This window comes from Macaca fascicularis, chromosome 2 (assembly GCF_037993035.2).
Source record: "Macaca fascicularis isolate 582-1 chromosome 2, T2T-MFA8v1.1".
Taxonomy (NCBI): Eukaryota; Metazoa; Chordata; class Mammalia; order Primates; family Cercopithecidae; genus Macaca; species Macaca fascicularis.
The window spans coordinates 184280001-184295706 of record NC_088376.1 but is presented as its reverse complement, the minus strand read 5'-3'; the positions used below and the strand labels follow the sequence as shown (position 1 = coordinate 184295706).

Here is a 15706-nt window from a genome sequence, read left to right as displayed (position 1 = left end):
CAGAGGCTTTTTAGATAATGGCAACTTTGCTTATAAGAAGAGAATTTTTCTAGAAAGTGTTGCCTTGGTCTGGTTTCCTAAGTTGTTCTCGTGGTCATGTAGACCGGGAGGGGAGATCTTCATTCCTTGTGATGTGAACTGTATTTTTACTATAGTTCCTCAAGTCCCAGATAGCACCATATGTTGTTTACATGGTGCGGTAAAATGGGACTGCAATTTTGACTACATTTCAGCAGATTTGTTGGAGATAGTTTGTTCTTATGCCCTAAATCAATTAAAAAAAAATAAAATCCTTTGAGGCTCAAGAATAGACAGCATTGACAGAAGAATACCATTAAGAGACATACCGTTTAAAAACATCAGTCTGTCTCCTATGAAATTGTAAATTGTAGGTGTTCTTATTCAGTGGCAGTGGACTGGATTTCACAGCTGTTTTCTTCTGTTGGAGACATTTCTGTGTTCCACATCATGTGGAACCTTATGGGAGAAGAAGTGAGTACTGCCATGTTTCCCACATTTCCCTGATAAGCATCATCTGCTAACCACGCAAACTGCCAGATGGCTTCCATGGAAATTGTGCTTCCATCCAGGTTTGGGGACCAGAGATCTGTTTAGCCTGCATTTTAGGTGATGCTTATTGAGAAGGTGAAGGAAGCATGGAACTCCTATTTGGCACCCACTCTGATTTTCGGTGTGTTTTCATATGCTGTTTTATTTAATCTTCCTGACAAAACTCTCCTGCAAGAAAGGAATTTTTAGCCACATTTATAGCTTAAAAAACCAAGATTGCCTTAGGTTGAGTTGCAGTGGCTCACATAAAGGTCTGACTCTACCTCTGCCTACACCATCGCAGGCATCCTCTGTAGTATACATTATGCACACATTCTTCCATTTCCTGTGCATATCTTTCTCCTTTGCCTGGCATATCCTCAATTTATATATACCTTAGTCTGAATATACCTTTCTAGTTATCCCCAGGCTGGGCTTCTTGAATAGGTGGTCTGTGTATTTTGCCTTCCTTGTGACAACTTTAGACTTTCACCAGCCAGGTACCTTTTAGGTGAGCAGGGTCTGGCGAAATCTAGGAGTTTATGCTGTCTTCAATGGGCATATTCCAAAAGTCCTTTCCTTTCTGAATACACCTCAAGCTACATGTTACCTGGAAGAAATTTTCCCAGGGTTACACCCCCACCCTCACAGTTGAAATGAAACATTCTCTCCTGTCTGTCCCAACTGTGATGGATAATGGCACACGTCACACATCACAGTTTCCAATTTAACCCTTAGGGGACCCACACCATTGTGGGGTAGCTGGAGTTCTTTCCCCTGATGGTGACACCTCACTACTGAATTAGCTGCAGTGTCTCAGACTTGGTCAGGAACTTCACTGTCCCATAATCAGGCTAAGAAGTGCTGAGATTCTGGCAGTGAGGTTGTGAAAGTAAAAGATAACAGGATCGGCCGGGCGCGGTGGCTCACGCCTGTAATCCCAGCACTTTGGGAGGCCGAGGCGGGCGGATCACAAGGTCAGGAGATCGAGACCACGGTGAAACCCCGTCTCTACTAAAAATACAAAAAATTAGCCGGGCGCGGTGGCGGGCGCCTGTAGTCCCAGCTACTCGGGAGGCTGAGGCAGGAGAATGGCGTGAACCCGGGAGGCGGAGCTTGCAGTGAGCCGAGATCGCGCCACTGCACTCCAGCCTGGGCGACAGAGCGAGACTCCGTCTCAAAAAAAAAAAAAAAGACAAAACAAAAAAACAACAAAAAAAAGATAACAGGATCAGTAAGACCTGGTTTTCTTCCTTGTGCCCATGTTTCTTTTTCTTGGAGAGATTTTGGTCATCTGGGGGGATTGTCCAGTTTACCTTTTTACTGCCAAAAACTTTGGTATCTGACCAGGGGCTTTCCTCTTTCTGGACCACTGAGAAAGAGGGAAAGGAAAGCACCTAGCCCATAGGAGATTTTCTTAAAAACATTGAAAAGCTGAGTGAAAAGTTACCTTCTCCCCCATTTTCTTTTTCCCCTTCTTATATGCTTGGCCTTAGACAAAGTATACAGATAGCATCATTGCATACTTTCCAATGTATTTAGTGCTGGGCTTTGAAAGATGTTTTAAACATTGATTTACTTTTTATTTGGTTGGGAATGGAAAGATCTTTAGGATATGATAAGAACAAGGCCCCCACATGAGGAGATGGCAAGGAAGCTGGAGATTCCTCCAGAGGCGGCAGGGTTAGTCCCACCTTCCACACGTTGTGGAAACATGCCTGGAGTTCTTATGGCTGTGGGTCAGAGTCACTGTGCTGAAAGATGGGGGCAACAAGGGAGCAGAAAGTGTGTTTTTTCAGAGGACTTTGGGTGTTATTCCATGTGATCATTGAGGTGGGACTTCCCTAATGGTCAGCCTACATTTACTGAGTGTCCACCATGTAACAAGAAGTGTTCTTGTGGCGGGGGGCGGGGGGACACAGGGGCTTTGCTGTGTCCCGTGTTGGACACAGCAAAGCCCCTGCTCTTACAGAGCACACGTTTTATGGGGACAGAGTCAATAAATAAGATACAAGTACATGAAACTGTATTTCAGATAGAATGAGTGTCACACAGACAGTACATTATGGAGGTGTGATCGAGAGGGGTATAGGGGAAGCTACTTTAGAGCAGTCAGAGAGCTTATCCAAGGAGGGGATATTTGAGCTGAGATGTGAATGATGAGAAGGAGCCAGGCAAGTGGAGCACAGAAGGTTAAGGGCATAGCAGATAGAGGTACCAGCACCTGCAAAGGCCCTGAGGCATGAGTGAATTTGGGTTGTTTGAGAAACAGAAGGTGCAGTGTGAGAAGAGAGTAGTTAAGACAACAGGTAGTGAAAAAAGAGTGCAAAAGAGGGAGTGGGAGGAGATGCCGTCAGTAAGATAGGAAGGCAGATTTTGTGAAATTTGAATTGTATTCTAATTAGAATGGGATGCCTGGAGATTTTTGATGAGAGCCTAATTCAGTCTTCACCCAGTGGTGATGGGCTTTCCTGTCTCTTCTTTTTCTTTGTTTTTGAGATGGAGTCTTGCTCTGTCGCCTAGGCTGGAGTGCAGTGGCTCTATCTCTGCTCACTGAAACCTCTGCCTCCTGAGTTTCAGTGATTCTCCTGTCTCAGCCTCCCAAGTAGCTGGGATTACAGGCACGCGCCACCATACCTGGCTATTTTTTTTGTATATTTTTTAGTAGAGATGGGGTTTTGCCATGTTGGCCAGGCTGGTCTTGAACTCCTGAACTCAGGTGATCCACCCACTTCGGCCTCCTAAAGTGTTGTGATTACAGGTGTGAGCCACCACACGCGGCCCTTTCCTGTCTCTGTTTCTCTCTCACACACACACAAACACACAAATTTCTACTCGTAGTTGCCTTTTTTTCTTCCCACTAATTGGCCATAACTGATTTCCCCTCTCTTTTCCCTAGGGCAGAGCACAGGAATATCACAAAGACAGGCAGGGCTCAGAGAAACCTGTACAGTATTCCTTTTATCCTCTTGTCCTTTGATTTCAGGATGTCTCATCATCACCACTCCATTAGTATCTAGGGAGGCTTGGCACAATTTTTAGAGAGAAAATTATTTTTGAGATTCTTTGGCCTATTGTTAACTTACATACATACTTAACTAGCATACAAAACAACTAACTTTTGGCTTTTCTGATTAACACAGTGGCATAAAACCTGAAACCTCAGGAGCCTGATCCCACATTCATTGATATCCAAGGGCTTAAAGTAAAAGGATGGAGAAAAGTCTGGCAAGCAAATGGAAAACAGAAAAAAGCAGAGATTGCTATTCTAATTTTAGACAAAACAGATTTTAAACCCACAAAGACGAAAAAAGACAAAGATAGTGATATGGTTTGAATCTGTGTCCCCACCCAAATCTCATATTCAATTGTAATCATCAGTGTTGGAGGTGGGGCCTGGTGGGAGGTAATTGGATCATGGGGGGCAGTTTCTAATGGTTTAACACCATCCTCGTGGGTGCTGTTCTTGTAATATTGAGTGAGTTCTCACAAGATCTGGTTGTTTAGCTGCCGCACCCCCACCCAGCCCCACCTTTCCTCCTACTCCAATTGTGTAAGATGTGCCTGCTTCCCCTTCACCTTTTGCCAGGAGGCTTCTGTAAGTTTCCTGAGGCCTCCCGGCCGTGCTTTCTGTACAGCCTGAAGAACCATGAGCCAATTAAACCTCTTTTCTTTGTATATTACCTAGTTTCAGGTATTTCTTTCTTCTTTTTTTTTAAATAGGGTCTCTGTTGAACCAGCTGGAGTGCAGTGGCACAATCATTATTCACTGAAGCCTCAACCTCATGGGCACAGGCAATCTTACCATATCAGCCTCCTAGGTAGCTGGGACTGCAGTACACACCGCCACACCCGGCTAATTTTTAAAAAAGTTATTTGTAGAGATGGGGTCTCACTGAGTTGCCCAGGCTAGTCTTGAACTTCTGGGCTCAAGCAATCCTCCTGCCTCGGCCTCCCAAAGTGTCGGGATTACAGGCATAAGCCTCTGTGCCCAAACGCAGGTATTTCTTTATAGCAGTGTGAGAATGAACTAATACAGATGGGCATTATATGATGGTAAGGGGTTCAATTCAACAGGAAGACCTAACTGTCCAAAATATATATGCCATCAACACAGGAGCACCCGGATTCACAAGGTAAGACCTATGAAGAGACTTAGATTTCCACACTATCACAGTGGGAGACTTTAACACCCCACTGGCAGTATTAGACAGATAATCAAGGCCAAAAACTAGCAAAGATATTCAGGACCTGAACTTGACAGAATGTACCTAATAGACATCTACAGAACTCTCCACCAAAAAATGACAGAATATACGTTCTTCTCATCTGCACATGGCACATACTCTAAAATCAACCACACAAATGGATATAAAACAATCCTCAGCAAATTCAAAAAAACGAAAATCATACCAACCACACTCTCAGACCACAACACAATAAAAATATAAATCAATACTAAGAAAATAACTCAAAACCATACAATTATATGAACATTAAAGAACTTGCTCCTGAATGACTTTTCGGAAAACAGTGAAATGAAGGCAGAAACCAAAATGTTCTTTGAAACGAATGAGAACAAAGATACAGCATACCAGACCTCTGGGACACAGCTAAAGCACTGCTAAGAGGGAAGTTTATAGTGCTAAATGCCTACATCAAAAATTCAAAAAGATCCCAAATTAGCAGCCTAACTTCACATCTAGAGGAACTAGAGGAACAAGAGCTAACCAAGCCTAAAGCTAGCAGAACACAAGAAATAACCAGTAGCAGACTTGAACGGATGGAAATTGAGACAGAAAACAAACAAAAACCAAGACAAAACAAACAAACAAAAAAACAAAACCCCCATGCAAAATGCCATATAAACACAGACCTCTTGTCTTTGAGCTGATTCTATGAAATCCCCTTTCTCATACCGTTAGATTGTAGTCTTAAGAGGTATCAGCCTGTTGCTTCTGACCTCTTAATGGAGTTTTCAGCTTAGGAAATGTTCCATTGCAAATATTTAGGCAGGAAACCTAGAAGGAAGTCTCAAATCCTTTTATTAAAATCTTATGCAACTCTAATATGTAAGAGTCCTTAATGTATTAAGGGGTGGAGAAAGCAGATATAGGGAATGTGTACATTGTCTATGGTTCGCATAGGGCCAAAGAATAAAAGGAGATCATAGATTTTATTTTTTTAATTCCCTCTTTTTTTGTGGATAACTCATTGCATTTAAAAGCTGTAAGATGGGTTATCCAGTTGCATTTAGAGGAGAGCAGTGAGGTGATAATACAGGCATTCAAGTAGGGTACAAATGCATTTTTCAACTACATTTTAGAGCAGCGATTAAATATAATTTATAATCTTAGTTACTTGATAGATTGTGATAGTTAAAGGAGCTTTCTGTTGTAAATGATCTTGTGAGATAAAGGACATTGCTGTCAAAATTTTTTTTTTTTTTTTTTTTTTGAGACGGAGTCTCGCTCTGTCACCCAGGCTGGAGTGCAGTGGCCGGATCTCGGCTCACTGCAAGCTCAGCCTCCCAGGTTCACGCCATTCTCCTGCCTCAGCCTCCCGAGTAGCTGGGACTATAGGCGCCCGCCACCTCGCCCGGCTAGTTTTTTGTATTTTTTAGTAGAGACGGGGTTTCACCGTGTTAGCCAGGATGGTCTCGATCTCCTGACCTCGTGATCCGCCCGTCTCGGCCTCCCAAAGTGCTGGGATTACAGGCGTGAGCCACTGCGCCCGGCCCAAAATATTTTTAATATTTAAAGCTGATATTTCAGGTAGATGTCAAAGTGATTTAGCTAATTATTCTTGTTTTATCCCAGCTATGCTACAATTAAATGATAAATAATTTGATTTTTTTGATAAACAGGATGTAAGGAGATATGTATGTTTTCTGATCATCAAGTAACTATAAGTATTTTGCAGGTACTGAATTTTCTGGAGGACAAGTCTGACTCTCTTATTGCAAAAAGCTTTTTTTTTTTTTACAAATTTGCTGTGCATGGCTCTTCTGCTTTAGTCATAGAATAAAAGATCATATCCTTACAAAAGTCTTATATTCAAGCTCTCTAATTATGACCATCAATATTCCTGGACATACACCTTTCATAATAACCTTCCTCAAGCATGATTTTCGTTATTTTTCTTCTGCTCAAAAATCCAGAGAATTTCTCCCACTGATTTTTGAGGTTTTCTGTCATCTCATGTTGCTAACTTTATTGTCCTGTTTGACCCTGTAGCCACGCAGGCCTCCTAGTGCTTTAGCTAAGGCTGTTCTTTGACACTCAGTGCCATTCTTCCCCGTCACACTCTACCATCTAAGCCAGATTAGAACATGTGTTCAGTTTCCAGCTTCATGGCTTATCACTGCATGATTCTGAACAATTTGCCTAACTTTTCTGAGCCTTACTTTCCTTATCTATAAATTTGAAATAATATGCACATCACAGTAATTACGACAATGGAAAAAACACATACAAATATTTGAGCATAGTTTCTGCCAAATGTCAAATATTTAATCAGTGTTATCTGCCACTATTACTATTATAACTCTGTTTTTATAGCTATTATGACAATTCTATTCTTCCTCAGTTAAAAATTGACTTTCTCCAGAAAGTCTTTCTGATTGGTCTTATATACCTCTAATTTTTTCTCAGGTCTGTTTCCTCTTAGCACCTGGCTTCCCTTTGGACTATGTTAAACTACCTATGTTATTATATTTCATCATTCTTTAGTGAATAGCAACAAATACTTGACGTCTGTCATGTGCCAAGTACTCTGCTATTATAAAGGGATCCATGGACATATAGTAGAGGGATTCAGTGTGTGTGTGTGTGTGTGTGTGTGTGAGCATGCATGTATGCACATATGTTTTTGAGTGGAGTTGGGGGAAGAAAATCTGTAGGTCGAATAGAGCTGTGAATGTTTCAGAATAAACTAGGCTTAAGGAGCAAAAACCATTCTCTCCAAATGTCCTTGAAAAACTTAACATTTTAAAATCTGAGATGTGGTTGTTTTGTGATTCAAAACGCAGGAGCTCGTAGTTATCTCTGTCCTTGAAACAGCTTTACATGTGCTTGCTTGGACTCCTGTGTGTCATCATCCAAATGCAGGGTAGAGATAGAAAGGGAAGTCCTCCTTGAAGAACGGAATCCCAACAGATGATTCCAATTTATATCAGGGAGTGGGAATGTTGTGGGAGGGGAATTGGGGGGCAGGGTGAGAGGAGAGGGAGAACATTCCGGGCAGCAGGAACAGTATGACCAGAGGTGCTAAGACATGAAACAGTGCCAAGAAGGATTGAGAAGTGCACAAAATTTGGTGTTACTAGAGCACATTGTCAAGAGTCAAGCATTTCAGGAGATGAGGCAGGACAGGCCATAGGAGCCAACTGGAACAGACTTAGAGGCCTATGGCTTATGTATTTATACCTCTCTATAAGGCACTTAGGGAAGTAGGTCTATATAAACAATTTATAACAGGTAAATTCTGCAGTTGCTTCTAAACTTGGACTTGGGGCTTACAATATAGCATGTAATACATTCCTTCCAATTGCAGTTTTTACCAGAATATGATGAAAACATTAGTAAGGTAATACATAATTGATACTTAGCACTCTCACTTTTAATAACTTGAGTGTTTGAAGGATAGAAATGTGAAGTGTCATTGGTGAGTTTTGAGGCAGGGAATTCTGTATGAAGTTTGATAGTAGAGATGGGCTTTGACGGGATGGAGACATCCAATGAGAAGTCAAGAGGATCACTACAAATGTGTGGCCTTGAACCTTTCAGTACCTTCTTCATATATTTTCCACAGTAGAAAGCCAAGTGCTTTCTATTCACTGTTTCATTTTCCACAATTATGTGTATCATAATGTACATACACATTTTCATCAATATTTGATTTGTATTTCTTTGTTGGCACTGCAATTAAGTTTTGGCTTCCTTCCCCTCTCCACTCCTTTGATTTGATATATCAATGTGTTATTCATAGCTTATACAGTATCTGATGTTAATATTTAGCTCTAAAAAATTTTACATTTTTACTCCAAAAATATGTTTTCTAAGTTTGAGTGTTGTCCAGTAGATTTTAACTCTGTCTTTCTGTGGTGTTTCCTCTTCCTTGGAAATTAAGCATTAGGACCCCAAACACCCTAACCACAAGAGCTCAAAATTCCCAGAGAAGAATTAGATGTGAAAGAAACAACTCTATAACTTACTTGAACTTTAATTAGCCTGAAAGTGGAATGTCGGGGAGAGATCTGCAAGGAGGCTAGGAAAACAGTGCGAAGCAGAATATCAGCATATTTCCAGCACTGTGCAGGGGAGATCATACCCTTATTGTGGGGTCCATGCTTACTAAACAACTTTTTAATTATCACTCATGGATTTTCCTGTAGAAGTTGTCAATCTACCGGTTCAAATATACAAACTTCTTGGCCTTTATAGTTTTCTTTTTCTTTTGTTTTTCTTTCTTTCTTTTTTCTTTCTTTTTCTTTTTGTGATGGAGTTTTGCTCTTGTTGCCCAGGCTGGAGTGCAATGGCGTGATCTGAGCTCACCACAACCTCTGCCTCCTGGGTTAAGCGGTTCTGCTCCCTCAGCCTCTTGAGTAGCTGGGATTACAGGCATGTGCCACCACGCCTGGCTAATTTTGTTTTGTATTTTTAGTAGAGATGGGGTTTGCCCATGTCAGTCAGGCTGGTCTCAAACTCCTGACCTCAGGTGATCTGCCTCCCAAAGTGCTGGGATTACAGGCATCAGCAACCATGCCACGCTTTTTTTTTTTTCTGAGACAGGGTCTTGCTCTGTCGCCCAGGCTGGAGTATAGGGGCACAATCTTGGCTCACTGCAACCTCCCTTCCTAGCTCAAGCCTCAGCCTCTAGAGTAGCTAGGAACATAGATGAGAGCCATTAAGCCTAGCGCTTTTTTTTTTTTTTTTTGGTATTTTTCGTGGAGATGGGGTTTTGCCATGTTACCCAGGCTGTTCTCCACCTCCTGACCTCAGGGCGATCTATCCACCTCAGCCTCACAAAGTGCTAGGATTACAGGCATAAGCCACTATGCCTGGCCCATTTTTTTTCTTAATTTAAATGAATTACTTCATTTCCAGTTACAAAGCAGCCTCTTAAGAATTCTGCTTCTCAGGTGAACAGACAACTCAAGTGTCTGAACCAGCAGGGCTGAGCTGCCAGCTCCTGGCTGTGTAACTCCTCCCAGATAATGCCCCTCCCTGAGGTCCTAGCTGGGCTTCCAAGACCCCTGTTTCTTGGATAGCTCCATCTTCTCTAACGTTTTGTAAAGTTTTTATGGAAATACATCAGACATACAGAGGAGTACACAAAGCATGTAAGTACAGTTCAGTAAATTTCCTTACAGTGAATGCACCCAGGCAGGCTGCCTCCAGATGAAGAAATAGGACAGTACTGGCCCTCTAGAAGGGTACCATGTGTTCCCACCCAGTCACTATTACTCCTCACATGTTAACCACTATTCTGACTTTTGACACCATAGATAAATTCTTTCCTGTTTTTCTTTCACATTAATTAGCACCCGGTATTCAGAATGACCTAGAACATTAGGATCCCTCTGGCTGAGGGTGAGCCTTGGGCACCTCAACGAGGGTGTAATTGGTTCAGTTTTCCCCCGCCCCACCACCACCCCAAGAGATGTTTAGAAGTCCTAATCCCCAGTACCTCAGACTGTGACCTTATTTGAAAATAGGGTCATGGCAGATGTAATTAGTTAAGATGAGGTTACACTGGAGTAGGGTGGGTCCCTAATGCAATATGATTAGTGTCCAGGTGAAGACAGAAACACAGGAGAACGCCACGTGAAGACAGAATTGGAGTGATGCATCCACAAGCCAAGGAATGCCCGAGATTGGTGGCAGAACCAAAGCTAGGAAGAGGCAAAGAAAGATTCCTCTCTACAGTTTTCAGAGGGAGCATGACTCTGATAACACCTTGATTTCAGACTTCTACCCTCCAGAACTGTGAGACAGTAAATATCTGTTGTTTTAAGCTACCCAGTATGTGGCACTTTGTTTCAGCAGTCCTAGGCACTAATACAGAGGTTCTGTTGTGGGACTGGTGCTCTGATCCCTCTTCTCTGCATCCCCTGAGTATGCTTGGTTCTTGGTCCTGAAGATGGCCCAACTGAGTAGTGCTACATCCTGTCCAAGCTGTGGCTCTCTAAACTGACTCACAAACTGCCTCTCTTGCTTCTGGTTACTCCCTGTCTGTGATGTGCCCCAGGGGCAAACAGAAGTTTCATTACGATTATATTGGTTTTTCTTCATTTCTTGAGTCTGCTCTTTACTACACTTTGAGATTGAGCCAGTTTGCTTCCTGACATGCTCCAGGTTGAACCTTGCAGGGCTGCCCGTCTGCACCTTGCCTGGGTCTCTGCTGAAGTGTTCTTTTTTTTTTTTTTTTTTTTTTGAGACGGAGTCTCGCTCTGTCGCCCAGGCTGGAGTGCAGTGGCTGGATCTCAGCTCACTGCAAGCTCCGCCTCCCGGGTTCCCGCCATTCTCCTGCCTCAGCCTCCCGAGTAGCTGGGACCACAGGCGCCGCCACCTCGCCCGGCTAATTTTTTGTGTTTTTAGTAGAGACGGGGTTTCGCCGTGTTAGCCAGGATGGTCTCGATCTCCTGACCTTGTGATCCGCCCGTCTCGGCCTCCCAAAGTGCTGGGATTACAGGCTTGAGCCACCGCGCCCGGCGGCATTTTCCTTAAATTTTTAAAAATGACTTTACATTTTTCTGGGGCAGCTAAACCATTCTTAGAAACATACTATCTTTATGTTTTATTTCAGCATTTGCAAGTGAGGAAGCAGCACATCCCGGGTCTTAGATAATTTCTAACAGAGGCCCCAGCAATTCAGCAGGCAGCGTCCTGAGTCTTTGGCAGCCTGGTCCCTCTTTAGCAAATTCTCCACCTTTGCGAACGGAGGGCCTTTAGGACACAGATTCTTAAAAGTGCAGGTAAGCAAAGGCAACACCACCATTGTCTCAAATTCCTTAAATGTAAACTTGAGCACTTGTAATGTTCTTATACAATGTTTCTCTTGTGGGTGATGTTAAAATCCCCTCTTCTATGAAGACAGGTGCCTACTATTTTTTCTCATACTAGTTTTGCAGGCTGGGGGCCTATAAGACTGCTAATGTAACCCATGACCCTTCGGCATATCCCACGGTTGAGCTACGAGAGTCTTAAATATTGTTTTTATTCTCAATTGAATGGACCTTCTTTGGGACTCTTCTTAGCCGATACTTAGGAGTAAGAATACTCTTAAAATTAGAACATTGTATGTGTCACAAATATTATAGAAATTCTGCTGTTAACCAGCTTTATAACCTTGGGCAAGAGGCTTTCCCTCTTTGGGCCTTGTTTTCTCAATAGAATTAGTTCTAGTTCTCTCTCTGTCTTTACGTGCAACAATTAATGATAGTTTCATTAAAGTACCTTTTAATTGTTTAGGCTGATTTTTTGTACTGTTTTGGAATCCTTTGCACAGATTTCAGACATCAATGTATAACACTATTCTGAAAAGAGATCTAGAGTTCAAATGTCCACCAGGAATGAGCTACATGTTTTACCCATGAATATATGCAGGCACTCAATGATTTATTAAAGTTCATCAGAGAATGATTCTTCTAGCAAATTTGTTTGGAGATCGTTTTGGGAAAGACACTTATTGACTGATAACATTATGCTTTAGTAGTGCTGGCCAATATGGACACTCACAATGGTCTTGTGATTTAGTCCTAGGGAACCCCTTAAGCTCTTGCTTGTTCCCACTGAGATTGCTCATGAGGGTTTCAAAGTCCTTCCCCAGCATGGTCCTGAGCCATTGGACTTGCAGAACTCTTGAGGACCGGAATCAAGGCTGGAGGTAGGGCTGGGTCCTCAGGTTTTACTGCCAGCAACATCTCCATTTAGTGGAATCTGGACTGTAATCATCTTGGTGATTTGTAAAGCTGTTTCTCCTGTCATTCTTTACAATTTCTGGCATCAAAAAGATGGAAGTATTTTGAGAGTCTTTATGATGCTCCTGGACTCTAGTGTGTGCTTGGGTTCAAGTCTCAGCACCGTCACTTACTACTTGGGTATCCTGGGGGAAGTTATAACTTCTGTGTGCTTTAGTGTCTTTATCTGTATGATAGGGATGACGATAAAGCCTTTCATAAAGTTTGGTTTTGAGGATTAAAATAAGTCTATGTCTGAAGCATTTAGAACAGTTACATAAGTGTCTAGTTAATTTTAACTTTTTTTTTCCCCCCCGAGACAGAGTCTTGTTCTGTTGCCCAGGCTGGAGTGCAGTGGTGCGACTGTGGTTCACTGCAACCTCTGCCACCAGGTTCAAGCCATTCTCCTGCCTCAGCTTCCCAAGTAGGTGGGATTACAGGTGCGCACCACCATGTCCACCTAATTTTTGTGGTTTTTAGTAGAGACGGGGTTTCACTATATGTTGGACAGGCTGGTCTCGAACTCCTGACCTCAAGTGATCCACCTGCCTTGGCCTCCCAAAGTGCTGGGATTACAGGTGTGAGGCACCATGCCCAGCCCTAATTTTAACTGTTTTTATTGGCACCTGTTGCACAGTGTTTATTCTTCTGTCCTTAATCTCTGCCTAGGGTGAGAACAATTCCAGTCTTTATCCTTACCTTGTTAAACATTGCTTAAGTCACCATGGTATTTACTTCAACACCTAGGACACAATATCTGAATTCTTCTCAACATTGTAATGGATCCAAATGGAATGACACCTATTTCATGAAACCTATTTGCCAACTCAGATTATTTGTAGAGTTCTTGATTTTTATTTTTTTTGCTTCAAAACATAAATTTGAAATGCCGTTTACAAATCTGAGTTTTTTGTTTTTACTAAATTTCAGAGCAGCTTTATTATGAAAAGCATAAAAAAGATATGGTTTCTATAGCCAGAAATAGGGTCTAATTCTAAGATGAGTTTTGCCAATTAATTAATACTATTTTGAATGCCTTTCACTTCATATTCAAAAGCAGATGAGTAAAGCTTCCTGTCACAGATACTTTAAGATGTTAAAATGATTGTGCAGCAATAATAGCACAGTAATGGAAACTTAATTTTTTGAGGCTATTATTAGCACAAAGGCATGAGTTCTTCAGGATCTCTACCAGGACATTAGGAAGCTAATTTTTTAGGGAGCGCTTGGTGTATGGGAAGCTAATACTTCACTAATGTTAAAAGAAGAATTAAAACAAGATTAGGAGAGTCTTTACCATGTGCCAGATACTTAGCTAAGTATTTTATATTTACTACTTGTAATAGCTCTATTAGGAAGTAGTAGTAGTCTTATTTTACAGCCAAGGAAGCTGAAGTATAAAAAGATTAGGCAAATTCTCAGGGTGATACAACTCATCAGAGGAAGAGCTGAGACTCAAACTCAGGGGGTCTGATTGCCAAGCAAACCATCTTAAGCTACTACCTACAAAGAATAAATTACCAACGAATTATTAAGACCAAATCATGGAAGTCATAAATACCAGGCAGAGTGACAAGGTGAGAGCTGCACTTTGAGGATTTTATGCTGAGTACAGCATGTGGGCTGGTTTAAAGGGAAGAAAGATTAGAGATCATTGCTAGTAGCTAAGGTGAGAAGTAATGAGAACATGGGTTTAGGAAACAGGATTAAGATAACAGCTTGAGAACACCTGTATTTAGGAGGACAGAGGAAGAAGAGGAAATCTAGAAACACAGGCAGAGAAGTAGAGGAGGGAGGCCGTGTAGTGCCACCCAAGGGGAGATTCTGGAACTGAAAACCACAGAGATCAGAGAGGACTGGAACAAAAACAGATGAGTGGGTTTGGGGATAGTAATTTATTTCTTCATTTATTGACTTATTTACTCATCAAATAGGTAAATATTGTGCACCCATAATGGGACAGGAATTGTGCTGGAGGGGAACTCATGTAAAATGTTCTTCATTATTACCAACTTTGCTACTATTAGCAAGATAGCCTTTGACAATTTTTTTTTTTCTTTAAACTTTTCAAAATCCTGGTTGCCTCTTCTGTAGTATACATAAGTCATTACTGTGTCTAAATGCCCCCAACTCTTGCGGTCTTCCCAGCTCTAAGATCTGTAATTCTTGGGTTCCAGTTGTAAATTGCAATAATTGGAAATATTGTAAATATGTGGCCAGTGATTCAGTTGGCACTTAGGTGAATCAGAAGATGCAAAATAAGGTGTGTGTCCTATAGGTGTAATGTGAATGGAGGAATCCTACCTATTACCGGTAGTATCATACTGACACTAATAATGGATGGAAGGGTAAGACTGAAAATAATATAGGAAAGACAGTGTCCAGGGAATTGAAAAAAAAAAAAAACAAAACAGCCCACAAACATTCCCTAGAGTGGTGAGGGAAATTTTTCTCAAAGCCACTTATTTTCAAAGGAAATCTGACTAGTTTCTTCAGAGAAACTTCTGTTGATTGAAAACTTTAAAAGGTCAAGCTCTAAAGACTCTTAAAAGATGTAGCATAAAACTTAGAATGAGCTGCCAGTTCCCCTCAAAAACTATTTTCTGTGAAGCCCTGATCTTCTCGGTTGGATACAATTCCCTTTTTCTCTGACCTTCTCTAGCAGTGCTTCCCAAACACACAGATCCTATGGGGTTTGCCAAATCCACTTGACTCAGTGGATCAAAGGTTGCAGCTGAGACTCTGCAGTTCTGCCAACTTCCCAGGTGATGCCAGTACTGCTGGTCCATGGACAACACTTCCCAGGTGATGCCAGTACTGCTGGTCCATGGAGCACACTTCCCAGGTGATGCCAGTACTGCTGGTCCATGGAGCACACTTCCCAGGTGATGCCAGTACTGCTGGTCCATGGACAACACTTCCCAGGTGATGCCAGTACTGCTGGTCCATGGACCACACTTCCCAGGTGATGCCAGTACTGCTGGTCCATGGAGCACACTTCCCAGGTGATGCCAGTACTGCTGGTCCATGGAGCACACTTTGAATAACAGAGGTGTAAAATAGTTTGCTTTAATTCTCTTAGCAGATAATGGAAATCATCTTGAAACAGTATAACAGCTCTTTTCACTAGACTGTGAGCTCTATTCTCCATATCCTACAGTCGAGTACTTAATTTAGAGATAGATTAAGAGATTC

At 41.9% G+C, this 15706-nt stretch overlaps 1 protein-coding gene across 18 annotated transcripts in view; it reads left to right on the top strand.

Annotated features, from left to right (window-relative positions):
- Positions 1-15706, top strand: part of ST3GAL6 (ST3 beta-galactoside alpha-2,3-sialyltransferase 6) — a 52583-nt gene that overhangs the window by 1935 nt on the left and 34942 nt on the right. For 6 of the 18 annotated variants that reach the window (XM_065539272.1, XM_005548328.4, XM_065539271.1 and 3 more), the window contains exon 2: positions 11359-11527. The exons of 11 other annotated variants lie outside the window; for them this stretch is intronic. The gene's annotated coding sequence lies outside the window, so the exon portion shown is untranslated. Of the gene's footprint in view, positions 1-10163; positions 10547-11358; positions 11528-15706 lie in introns of those variants that run through there. One more of the 18 variants, XM_074033626.1, reaches the window with a different exon arrangement.